The sequence below is a fragment of the Felis catus genome, chromosome C1 (genome assembly GCF_018350175.1).
Source record: "Felis catus isolate Fca126 chromosome C1, F.catus_Fca126_mat1.0, whole genome shotgun sequence".
Lineage (NCBI taxonomy): Eukaryota > Metazoa > Chordata > Mammalia > Carnivora > Felidae > Felis > Felis catus.
The window spans coordinates 45,426,193-45,438,458 of NC_058375.1; the positions used below are offsets into that span (position 1 = coordinate 45,426,193).

General features: G+C 44.6%; 1 long non-coding RNA gene across 2 annotated transcripts in view; it reads right to left on the bottom strand.

The window, feature by feature from the left end:
- The window catches only part of LOC102902095, a 351,245-nt gene that overhangs the window by 73,137 nt on the left and 265,842 nt on the right, over nucleotides 1-12,266 (bottom strand). For both annotated transcript variants that reach the window (XR_006584306.1, XR_002744501.2), the window contains one exon: nucleotides 11,953-12,040. This is a non-coding gene — a long non-coding RNA (uncharacterized LOC102902095). The remainder of the gene's footprint in view (nucleotides 1-11,952; nucleotides 12,041-12,266) is intronic.

The window sequence follows — 12,266 nt, forward strand, 5'->3', positions numbered from 1 at the left end:
GCTCAGGCATGGAAGGGGCAGGCATGATTGGTTGCAAAGAGAGAGAAGGATGAGAGGTCTTTATAAATGGAAGCACAACATGTACAAAAGCACAAGGATGCACTTCTAACTCCTCAACGACCCAAATTCTCCCCTTCTTGCTGTCCAACCTGCCATCTGCAAATGTATCTACAATGCCAACGAGAGAGGCCCCATCATGACTCTCCATTTGATAAGTCCCAAGTAATTTGGCAAGGGATGTAGGATTCATACACATTATCTAATGCTTTTCTGATTAAACTTAACTAAATTCCAAACATTCAATCCCATTGTACAAGGCATGGGATACAGCCAGACCTGGCTTCCTCAGGAAGGATCCCTCGACATTCAGATCCTTAAGGACTCTCCAGAAACTTTGGATGCCTCTGCCTGACTTGACAACCACACCTGCCCCTTTTCCCATTATACTATCATTCCACTTACTCCTCCATTTCCCAAGGTCCCCGATAAAGGGCTGTCCCACTACAGCCAGTTTGGAGCACACCTGGCCACAGCTAGTTATTGACCCCCTGTCCCCACCCCACCACTTCTCGTGGGACCCAGGTTTCACAAAGTTCCCCGGTGTGCTGTGCCAAAGCCTTCCTCTCTGCTCACCCCCACACCCGGCCTCCAATCTACTCCTGGGCCACAGTGCACTTGGGGGAAATTCAATCCATATGTTTCCTTTTCTTCCTACAGAACGCATCCAGCCATTGTTTAAAGAGGGAGGCAACAGCCAAGAAGAGCCACGTGAGGCCTCTCTTAGCCTTCCAATCCTTCATTAGGGAGCAAGGAAAGAAGGACTTTGCCAAGAGCAAACCTGAAACATTCCTTTGGGCTTGGTTCAAAGCCCACAAGTCACGCTTCCACACAAACATGTCCCTAGGACAGAAGACGCAAGGCTCTGTTCAAGGAATCTCTCGGGCATGAAGAGATAGGAATAGCCACCACCACCACTGACCTGGCTCTGAGATGTGTGTGAAGGGAATCCATTGGCAGGAGGCTGTTTTACATCATTATCTCCCAAAGCTGATACAGACCCTCTCTGAGAGTATCAATTCTCCCTAATTATAAGCACACACTACCACAGATGAACAATCTTACAGTTCAAAGAAACCTGGGATATTCTTCAGGTGTCTCCATTATCTCATTTTAAAGTAAGAGAAAAGTCAGGCTCAGGGACTTGTCCAAGGTCAAACAGCTGGCCAGTGTTTTGTGAAGAATCCAGGACTTCTGATTCCAGATTCAGAGCTTTAGACTCAGTGGTCCATGCCAGACCTCACACAGATGCTAAGTCCCGATAGAGACAAGATCCACGGGACCAATCCTTTTTAAACAATCAGTTAAGCATCTGACTCTTGACCAGCTCAGGTCATGATCTCACAGTTTGTGAGATCGAGCCCCATGTGTCCAGCTGCACGCTAACAGCACAGAGCCTGCTTAGGATTCTCTTTCTCTCTGCCTCTCCCCTGCTAGTGTGCATTCTCTCTCTCTCTGTCTCTCTCTGTCTCTAAACAAATAAATAAACATTTTTTTAAGTTTTCTTTCTCCACCTGTCTACTTTTTTTTGTATTTTGGGGGTGAGGGGATTCTTTGAACCCACGAGCTAGGGACTCTAGGTATCCTAACAAATGTCTATGTGGGCTTTCCTTAAATAATTTTGAAGACAGGAAGCTCAATGCTCTCTATATTGGCCCATTCCATCTTTCGGCAAGCTCTAGTTGCTGCAAAGCTCTTTCTCACAGTAAGCAGAAGTTTGCTTCTCCATCATTTCCCCCACAAACTCGTTTGCTTACTATGATCTCCCGGAATTGCTTTCCGTAGAGGCCAAATAGGGGTCCTCCAGTGCTCTTAGGGAACAAGCACTGCTTTGTGGGTATAACAGTGCCTTTATCACAGTCACCCCAGGTGGCTGCTGCCTTTACCCATAATCCCATCAGGAAGGGTCTTCTTTCTTTCATTGAGATGTAGATGACATACATTATAGAAGTTTCAGGTATACAACATAATGATTCAATATATGTATATATTGTGAAATGATCACCACAATAAGTCACGGTAACATCTATCACTGTACATAATTACACATTTTTGTTCTTATGGTAAGAACTTTTAAGATCTCAGCAACTTCCTCGGGGCGCCTGGGTGGCGCAGTGGGTTAAGCGTCCGACTTCAGCCAGGTCACGATCTCGCGGTCTGTGAGTTCGAGCCCCATGTCAGGCTCTGGGCTGATGGCTCAGAGCCTGGAGCCTGCTTCCAATTCTGTGTCTCCCTCTCTCTCTGCCCCTCCCCCGTTCATGCTCTGTCTCTCTCTGTCCCAAAAATAAATAAACGTTGAAAAAAAAATTAAAAAAAAAAAAAGATCTCAGCAACTTCCAAATATTCAATACAGCATTATTAACTATAGTCACTAAGCTGAACACTACAACCCCAGGACTTATTTATTTTATACCTAGAAGTTTCTACCTGTTGACCCCCTTTACCTTTTGCCTACCCTCCACCTCCCACCTCTGGTAACCACCAATCTATTCTCTGTACCTATGATCTCAGGGGTTTTGTGTTTGTTTGGGGGAGGGGGTTATTTAGATTCTACATACAAACATAGTATTTGTCTCCCTCTATCTGACTTATTTCACTTAGCATAATGCCCTCAAGGTCACTCCATGTTGTTGCAAATGGCAGGAGTTTCTTTTTTATGGCTGAACAGTATTCTATGGTGTGTGTGTGTGTGTGTGTGTGTGTGTGTACACACACATACGTACCACATTTTCTTTATCCATTCATCTGTCACGGGACACTTGGGTTGTTTCCATGTCTTGGCTATTATGAATAATGCTGCAGTGAACATGGAATTGCAGGTATCTTTCTGAGTTAGTTTTTACATTTCCTTCAGATAAATACCCAGAGGTGGAATTATTGGATAATATGGTATTTTTAACTTTTTATTGTATTTTAAAAATTTTTTGAGAGAGAGAGAGAGAAAGAGAGAGAGAATTCCAAGCAGGTTCCACACTCAGAGCAGAGCCTCATGCACAGCTTGATCCCACAACATTGGGATCATGACCTGAGCTGAAGTCGAGTCAAACGTTCAACTGACTGAGCCACCCAGGTGACCCTATTGTATTTTTTAAAGAAACACTGTAACAGTTGAAAAACCAAGACTCTATTAACTAATGTACCATCAGAATCTAAGAAAACACTAACAAGCATTATAGTAAAAATGTAACTTATGATATTGATATAATAATTCATCAAATAAAATTTTAGGGGCACCTGGGGTTGATTAAGCATCAGACTCTTGATTTTGGCTCAGGTCATGATCTCACAGTTCATGAGATGGAGATCCGTGTTGGGCTCCTCACTGACAGCACAAATTCTGCCTGGGATTCTCTCTCTCTGCCTCTTTCCTACTTGCACTCTCATTCTTTCTCTTAAAATAAATACACTTAAAAAATTTTTTTTAAATAAATAAAATTTGAAGATTCAAGGTCCTTGTGTGTTTTTGAAAATTGGTATATTTAGTGCATTGTTATTTGGCACCTTATTTACCCAGTACTCTTCTAGAGTGCTGGGATATTACGAAAAAACAAGATTAATGTGCTCCTCCCTTTGTAGAGGTTCTTTCTGGTGATATCTCTCTGTCTTAAATATCCATGGCTATAAAACAGAATCTCAGACTAGAAGGGAGGCCACTGCTGAGAGAGGCCGATGACGAGCAAAGAGAATGGGGCAGCTGAGAGCATACCAGTAGAGGGGAAGTTGGAGATTTAGAACGTGGGTAAGAGACAAAAGTATGGGGAAAAAGTAGAGAGGTTGGATTCCAAGGGGCCCTGTGGATAATAGTGGGTTATGGAGCATAATGTCATAGAAAAATCATGGACTTCAGAGTCAAGCCATGCAGGTCCAAATCCCAAATTCCACACCATTCATTTGAGAAGGTATTTAGTCTTCAGCCATCAACCAGTCTAAAGCCTTATCTCTTCATCTACAGAATGCAGATAAAACACATATTTCCAAGGATAAAATGAAATCACAACAATTTTTTTTAAGTTTACTTATTTTTTTTAAGAGAGAAGGAGCACGAGCAGGGGAGGGGCAGAGAGAGAGAGAAACCCAAACAGGCCCTGCACTGTCAGCGTGAAGCCTGATTCAGGGCTTGATCCCATGAGCCATGAGATCATGACCTGAGCCGAAACCAAGAGTCAGACGCTTAACCAACTACGCCATCCACGTGCTGTGAAACCACAACAAATTTCAAGTATCTGACACACACTGACCAACAAACATAAAGTTCCCATCCCCCAGAAAGGAGAGGAAGCCTAGAAAGCAGACCATTGCTTTGACCTTCACTAGTCTATTTGAACACCTGATGGCCCTTTTCCTCTTGACGAGGGAGTTCTGGAAATCAGAACCTCGAAATAATCGAATCCCATGGGCTTAAGCTCCAGTTTGACTATTATGAAAAGATATATCCCTTTCCCCCAACCAGTAGGCATGGTTTCATTCTTCCTACATACACCTTGCCTTGGGCTAAAGTGAAACAAACCCAGATATCAAGATGTTCACAGGGCGGGATGAAGGGGACACCGGTATCCCAGTGTGCTAGGGTATTTTCACAGCTGCACTCAATTAGACGAAACTGTAATTGTTTTATACTTTTGCTCCACGCTTAATCCTGGAGAAAGAAGAGTGGATTGTTGGTTTTCCTTTTTCATCTTCCAGTATTTTTGTTTTGTTTTTATTTCTCACCATAATATTTAGATAGTATTTGTGTAAGGGAAAGCAATCATAATGAAATGGATAATCAAACAGAGTGCTCTCAGGCACATTTACAAAAGCCTTCATTTCAGAAATGCTTCATTTACCCAGACAGTGGGCAGCCGAGGGCATGGGAAAGTCTGTCTCTATGGACAGGGAAGTGATTCATGCCAATCAGCTAGAGAGTTCCTCTTTCAAAATGCTCCATATGTAAGACATAGCACAATAAATCACATCAACAAGCAAACAAGAGGTACCATACGCCTTCCAGGTGCTGACGCCACGCTAAGGACTAGAGGTGGCAAAATGAATAAGACGTGAGCCCCAGGGCCAGGATGAGGGTAAGAAGAGTGAGACACTCGCCTCAGGAGCAAACTCTAACGGGATGCCCAAACACCCAGTTATCAAGATAAAAGTAACACTGTAAAGCAATATTTCGAAAAGTAAAAATTAATGCAACAAAAGCCCATGGTGAACCAAATATCACCAACATGCATTTAGACTGCAAAAAAATTTAGGAAAGGCACTATGAGAGTAAGAAACAAGAGCATTCACCTTACAAGTCATAAAAGCTAGCTTAGTGCTGAATCTGACATTTGAAAAAAAATGATGGAGAAACACCAAGAAAAAACTACATGAAAGCAAACACCGTATGACACAAAACCAATTACAAAAGGAAATACAAGCGTTTTACATCTCCCCTTTAAGAACCGAAGTTGATACTAACTTCTAAAATAAAATCCCTTGATTTGAAATTTGGGAATAATATTGCAAGTCAAAAACTATTCATTTCCTTTGACCCAAAAATCATACTTCAGGGAATTTATTTAAGTACAACTGAAATATGGAAAATGCATCATTTGTAACCAAGGAAAAAAAATAAAAGAACTCTCCACAGAATATTATCCAGTCATTAAAAATAATAGCCATGAGAACAAAGCAATGATAAAAAATGACAGAAGAATGTAATAAAGTGAAGAAACCAGGAAGCATAAATACAGGTATACCACAGGAACAGCTACATTAAAAACTGCACAGGGGCGCCTGGGTGGCGCAGTCGGTTAAGCGTCCGGCTTCAGCCAGGTCACGATCTCGCGGTCCGTGAGTTCGAGCCCCGCGTCGGGCTCTGGGCTGATGGCTCGGAGCCTGGAGCCTGTTTCCGATTCTGTGTCTCCCTCTCTCTCTGCCCCTCCCCCGTTCATGCTCTGTCTCTCTCTGTCCTAAAAATAAATAAACGTTGAAAAAAAAAAATGTAAAAGAAGTCTGCCCCAGATGAGGTTTTCACAGGTATTTAGGCAAAGGAATATTAGTTTGCTTGGACTTAGTTTGCAAGCTGCTTCCATAGGAGAGAGGCTCAGAAACTGTAAATGCAACCATTGTCTTAATTCAGCAACCCACGCAATTAAATTAAAAAAAAAAAAACTGCACAGAAAACAAAAAACTGAAGGTAAACGCACCAAAATTACAATAGTGATCTTATTTTGGTGTTCGAAATCTGAGTTGATTCCCCTTCCTTTCCTTTCTTCTTTCTTTCATTTTTTTTTCCTTCTTTTTCTTCCTCCATTCCTGTGTTCAGGAATTATATATTACATTTTGTATTGTATCACATCATTCAGGGCCTAGGCAGGAAACAGGTCGCATGCTCAGAGATAACTGAAAAGTATTTAATTACAGGACTCCTCTCAGAGGTGTGAGCAGGACTGAAGGGAGTGCCAAGAGATAACATACAACGTCTAGCCACAGCTCGGAGCTGTTGCTATTTAGGTCAGAAGACGAAAGAGGAGGGAACAGTTTCTAGAACTAGGAAAGAAGTGAAGTTATAGGAGAAAGCTGTCCCAGGGGCACCTGGGTGGTTCAGTTGGTTAAGCGTCTGACTCTTGATTTCGGCTCAGGTCATGATCCAGGTTGTGGGATCGAGCCCCACATTGGGCTCCGTTCTGAGCATGCAGCCTGCTTGGGATTCTCTCTCTCTCTCTCTCTCTCTCTCTCTCTCTCTCTCTCTCTCTCTCGTTTTGTTATTACTATAATCATTATTATATATACGTTCATGGTGATGATGGTGGCCATGTTGGTAGTGACAGCATGGCCATGATGGTGGCGATGATGACAGCAGGGACGGTGACGACGGTGCACATAATGGTGGTCGCTGCAGTGAAGGAGGTGCCAGTGGTGGTAATGGTCATTGTGACGATGCTGTGAACATATCTCCTATGAGATCAGGTATGATCAAATGGTAAAACAGGGATCCCTCAGGCCCATCTCCATGATACTCCTTTAATCCAGAGAAAAAATTAACTCAGTCCATCGTGCGTTCACTAGGAAACGACCATGTGGCATCTTCAGAAAGAAAGGTTCTTCCTTCACCGTCTCTAGAGCTAAGAGCAAGGACAGGAAGCAGACGTACAATACCGTGAACACAGCATCCCAGGTTGTGAGCAGTGCCTGGTAGAATGACCAGCACCAAGTAATCCTGAAATTATTTACTTGAGGAGTGAACGAAAGCTCTATGGATTATTATAAAGTCCGAACTAGCTTGATTGCATAAAGAGGATGATATTGAGCATTTAACCATTCTAACCACTTAACTCAGTAAATCTCAACAGTCTTACAAAATAGATACTAATGTTGTTACCATGTTAACAGATGAGACAACTGAGGCACAGATGACTCCAATAGTTCTATGTTGCACAGCTAGCAGGTAAATAACTTAGAATTGGAACCTGGAAATCGCTGTGCTAGGGCATGGACTCCTTCCCCTAATGTCCTCAGACAAGGCTCCAGGGTGGAAGAGGTACAATTAGAATTGAGCTGAGAGGAAGGGGTAATGGCAGGAAAACTCTCAAGAGGGCCATTCAGGGCCTAGGAAATAGTGTTCAGAAGTCATCTGAATGATATTCTCAGAGATAACTTCCAGGAAGACAATCTGGAACTCAAGTCACAAGTGGATTCCATGGACTCGTGTTTGGCACAATGAAATAAACAGAAAGCAAGTCAGAAAGAGTTATCCTGGACTTTTCAGGACCACGAAAGATGTCTTGCTTACCTTCAGACAGATCTCTGTCCTGCATTCCTTGCAAAAGGGAGCACTCACGGTGGAGATGGGGGAGGGCACCGTTGTAAACCTGATGCTCTTTAGCCAGTGCAAGAAGCAGGAATGGGCTCAGTGATGACCCTGACCTCTACGTGGGAGGCGGCATTCAATGTGGGCAAAGAGGGACTACAACAGGGAACAAGGAAGGTCCAAGATGGGAGCAGCGTCTCAAGCCCAGGAGGGAAGTGGGAAGGAAACCAGAGACCGGCCAGGTTTCACAGGAGAGTATGGCCAGGCTCCAGCACAGGGCAACTTGGGGAAATTTCTCCGCCATTTCCGGTTTCCCAGCTGTACTTTATTGGCTCGGCCCACCTGCTCCAACTCTGCTCTCTGCCCCAGCACCTAAAGGCACAGCAGCACCTCCGACTTTCTGCTACATTAAGACTGGCTGGAAAAGGTGAGAATTCAGCCTACCTCAGGACAAGAAGATGAATGATTTACAGGGAAATTATTTAAAAATCTCCTCAAAATAAAGACTATACCGTCAGGGTGGTCAAGAATACAAAAGAAATATAGATACAGGCAGAGAAACGCACGAGAAGAAACCCCATGCGTGTGTTTTCATTTGGCTAGGTTTCTTTCAAATAAAAAATGTTGTCGGGAAAACATTCCGAGTGAGAACTTCTTTCTTGGCACGAAGCTGGCAGTGTCTGGGCTCCCTTCTCAGAACAGCAGGGCCCTTCAAACCAAGTGCAGGATTCTGAGTGTGGTTACCTGCCATAGGCCTCGCCGCCAGCCTGGGTGAGGCGCGTGGTTTGAATCCCTCTCCACTTTCCCTGGCCATTTCATCCATCTTCTCCGACACACGCCTTGGGGGCCCTGGTTTAGCTCAGCCACGTGATTTCATTTCCTCTTTGCCTCAGTCTCCTCATTATGAAATGCGGCTAAAATGGCTTACTCAACAGCCCTCGCCAAAGTGAAGAGCCCTGCCGCCATTTGGGATGGGGGTGGGGGGGCAGGTAAGTGCAGGGAAAGACCACTAACAGGTGCATGGATGGGAGGTGGGACATTTTCAGATGGGTGCTTCTCATAAATGGGGCAGTTGGCACCTTCCAAATGCGGTTTGGCGGGGGGGGGGGGGGGGTGAGAATCAAAGGAAATTTACAACCGATGGGAATTTTTATTTATTTTTGTAATATTTATTCATTTTTGAGAGAGAGAGAGAGAGCAGGGGAGGGGCAGAGAGAGAGGGAGAAAGAGAATCCAAAGCAGGCTCCAGGCTCTGACCTGTCAGCACAAAGCCCAATGTGCAGCTCGAACCCACATACTGTGAAATCATAACCTGAGCCAACGTCAGACACTTAACAACTGAGCCACCCAGGTGCCCTCCCCCCCCCCCGCCCCGCCCAGTGGGAATTTTAAAAAACATGTTTTGGTTACCTTTACTCGGGAGACAGACACTAAACAAAAATAAGGGGCCCATTCAATAGCACTGCGGTGATAGTCATATTTTAAGACTTTTGTTTTTATCCACTTATTCATTTATTTGATTTTTATTAAATATTTAGTAAATGCCCTCTATACTCTCAGGCATTAACTTAGTACTGGATTGTAACAGTGAAAAAAATCGAACGGATGTATCTCGTCCCCACAAGTCTTGACTTCCAGGAGAGGAGGCAGACATTAAGCAAATACATACACACATACATGTAATTTCTGAAGGACGCCATAAAGAAAAAGAAATATCATCCTCTGAAAATCAGACACTCAGTAAAGCCCACTCCGCGCATGCCACATTTGAGCTAAGACCTCAAGGGCAAGCAGGAGCTAGCTTGGGCAGAGAGACCATTCTAGGCAGAGGCAGGAGCACGAGGTGGAAAAGCACTTGGCAGGACACCTGGCTGGCTAGGTCAGTTAAGCTTCCGACTTTTTTTTTTTTTTTAATTTTTTTTTTCAACGTTTATTTATTTTTGGGACAGAGAGAGACAGAGCATGAACGGGGGAGGGGCAGAGAGAGAGGGAGACACAGAATCGGAAACAGGCTCCAGGCTCTGAGCCATCAGCCCAGAGCCCGACGCGGGGCTCGAACTCCCGGACCGCGAGATCGTGCCCTGGCTGAAGTCGGACGCTCAACCGACTGCGCCACCCAGGCGCCCCAAGCTTCCGACTTTTTTATTGCGGCTCAGGTCAGGATCTCCTGGTTCATGAGTTCAACCCCCATGCGGGGCTCTGCAGAGACACTGCAGAACCTGCTTAGGATTCCCTCTCTCCCCTCCTCTCTCTTCCCCTTACCAGTGCGCTCTCTCTTTCTCAAAATAAATAAATAAACTGAAAAAAAAAAAAAAAGGAGAAAGAAAAGCACTTGGCGAAGAAAAGGCTAAGCTCTTTGACAACAGAGGGTAAGGATACCAGAGGGGGCTGGGGTTGGGGGAGGAGCCGGGTCACGTGGGGTCCTGTAAGTGGCCTTCCAATCTTCGGGCTTATTTTCACAGCAGTGGGAATTTACTGAAAGGTTACTGGACCACAGGGCAATGACATGAGCCAGGAGAGTGGGAGCAATAGACTAGGGAGGAAGAGGGCTGTCCCCAGAGCCTGGAAAGAACTACAGTGACTGCAATGCAGGCCAGAGGACTTAGGAAGCATGGGGTGGGGGGGCAGGGGTAAATGCAGAGGACGTGGTGGCTCATTGATGGGAAATGGAAAGGCAGCAAAGGTGGCAGGGAAGACGCCAGGAGTCCCAGGCTGAGCAAGCAGATGGGTGAAAGCGTTATCTGTGGGACAGGGGAGTGACAGCTTTGGGGAGCCTGCAGTCCAACAGACAGCAGGGCTCCTCATGCGATGCCATTGCTTCCTGCCGAGTTGGAGGGATACACAAAGCCTTAAGGGAGCAGAAAAGAAGGAGCCTGTGAATCCAGCCAGGAAAAGGAATCACAGAGGAGTGGTCATGGGAGCGGGCTCCTGAATATGAGGAGTGTCTGATAGACTGAAACGGTAGAAAGGCTTCTAAGAAGAACAGTATTTTAATACCTGTGAGTAATAATGCCAATCCTATGAAACATTACAAGGATTAAATAAGATAAGTTACGTGGAAATACCTGTAACTGTTCTAGAGTTTACTGATGGCCTTTTTACATTCCTGTTACCAACCCATCCGCCAGCCAGCATTGTACGTGTGCATCTTGTTCTTCACCAGCCAAAAGGAGAACAAAACTCAAATTGCCTTCCCCGCCTCTTCCTAATATACCTGAATAAGTACATGAAATGGGCCACACGTGTGGCCCTACCTGCCCTAGTGGTAACTGAAGGGCGCAAAAGAAGAGTTCAGTTGTAAGGCTAGCTATTTTTATGCATTGCCTTTTCAATTACGATCTTGTAAGATTTTAAAGTAAAGTTCTTTTTGAAAGCTCCTACTCTCTCCATTTGTCTGTCTGCCCCCCGCAGCCATTAGCACGGGCCCTAGCTCAAAGAGGTGCTCAACACAGGTTAGTGAGACGATAGGAGCCAGCAGAGTATTTATGGGGTACCTCCCACTTTCCAAAACGATATGAGGTCCGGGGGCACAGAGATAGTTAAAGCAGAGGCCCTGTCCTCAAGAAAATCAAAGACATAAATCGAAAGGAATGAAAACACACGCACACATACTTACGTACAGTATGATAAATGTGTCCAAATAAATACATACGCTCTCCTGCCCCCCCAAATTCAGAAGTTCACAGAATACAGCCAAACCAAAATATTTTTCAATCCATAAGCATTTGCAGGCTTGAAATCTCCAAAGCAGAAACTTAAAGGTACAAAAGCAGACGAGGGTACAGTCAGTGGAACTCCTTGAAGTTACCCATAAATATTCGCCAAGCCTTTCCCCAGTCCTACACCCAGTCATAAATCCCCCTGCTTCTTTTCAAGAACTTTTACATTTGATCAACGAGGCAGGGTGATGTTTAAACCAGGCCATTTGGAATATTCGATTTTCGTACATAGTTTTAAGATTTTAATTTCCAGTCTGCAAGCCGGCTCGGATTTTCCCTGTCCTGAAATAAATCAGGATTTCCAAGACATGAAAGCAGGCTCCGAGCACAGAAGGGCTTTCTGAACGTTCAGCCTGGTTGCACTGCTCAGTCAAGTCATACTTACAAACAACTTACCTCTCACCTCATCTCGGTCCTGGGGGGATAGCCTGGAAAACTGGCAGCTAATGTGGTGAGCGAAAAATACCCAGCACTCAAGATCAATCTGTCAAAAAGAGGCAAGAGCCATTCATCAAAGGAGAGAGGGACAAACTCAAAGATGTTGTGAAACATTTACCAACCAGTCCAAAACTAATTGGCCCCTCTACTTAATCTCTTTCTCCCCTCCACGTCAAGCCAGTGGCCACAGAGCCATAGAGGGATAGAAGCTCATAGCTGTAGAATGGATGATGTAAGCAGGATATTGCTAATATATCACAGAATCAGAGCGT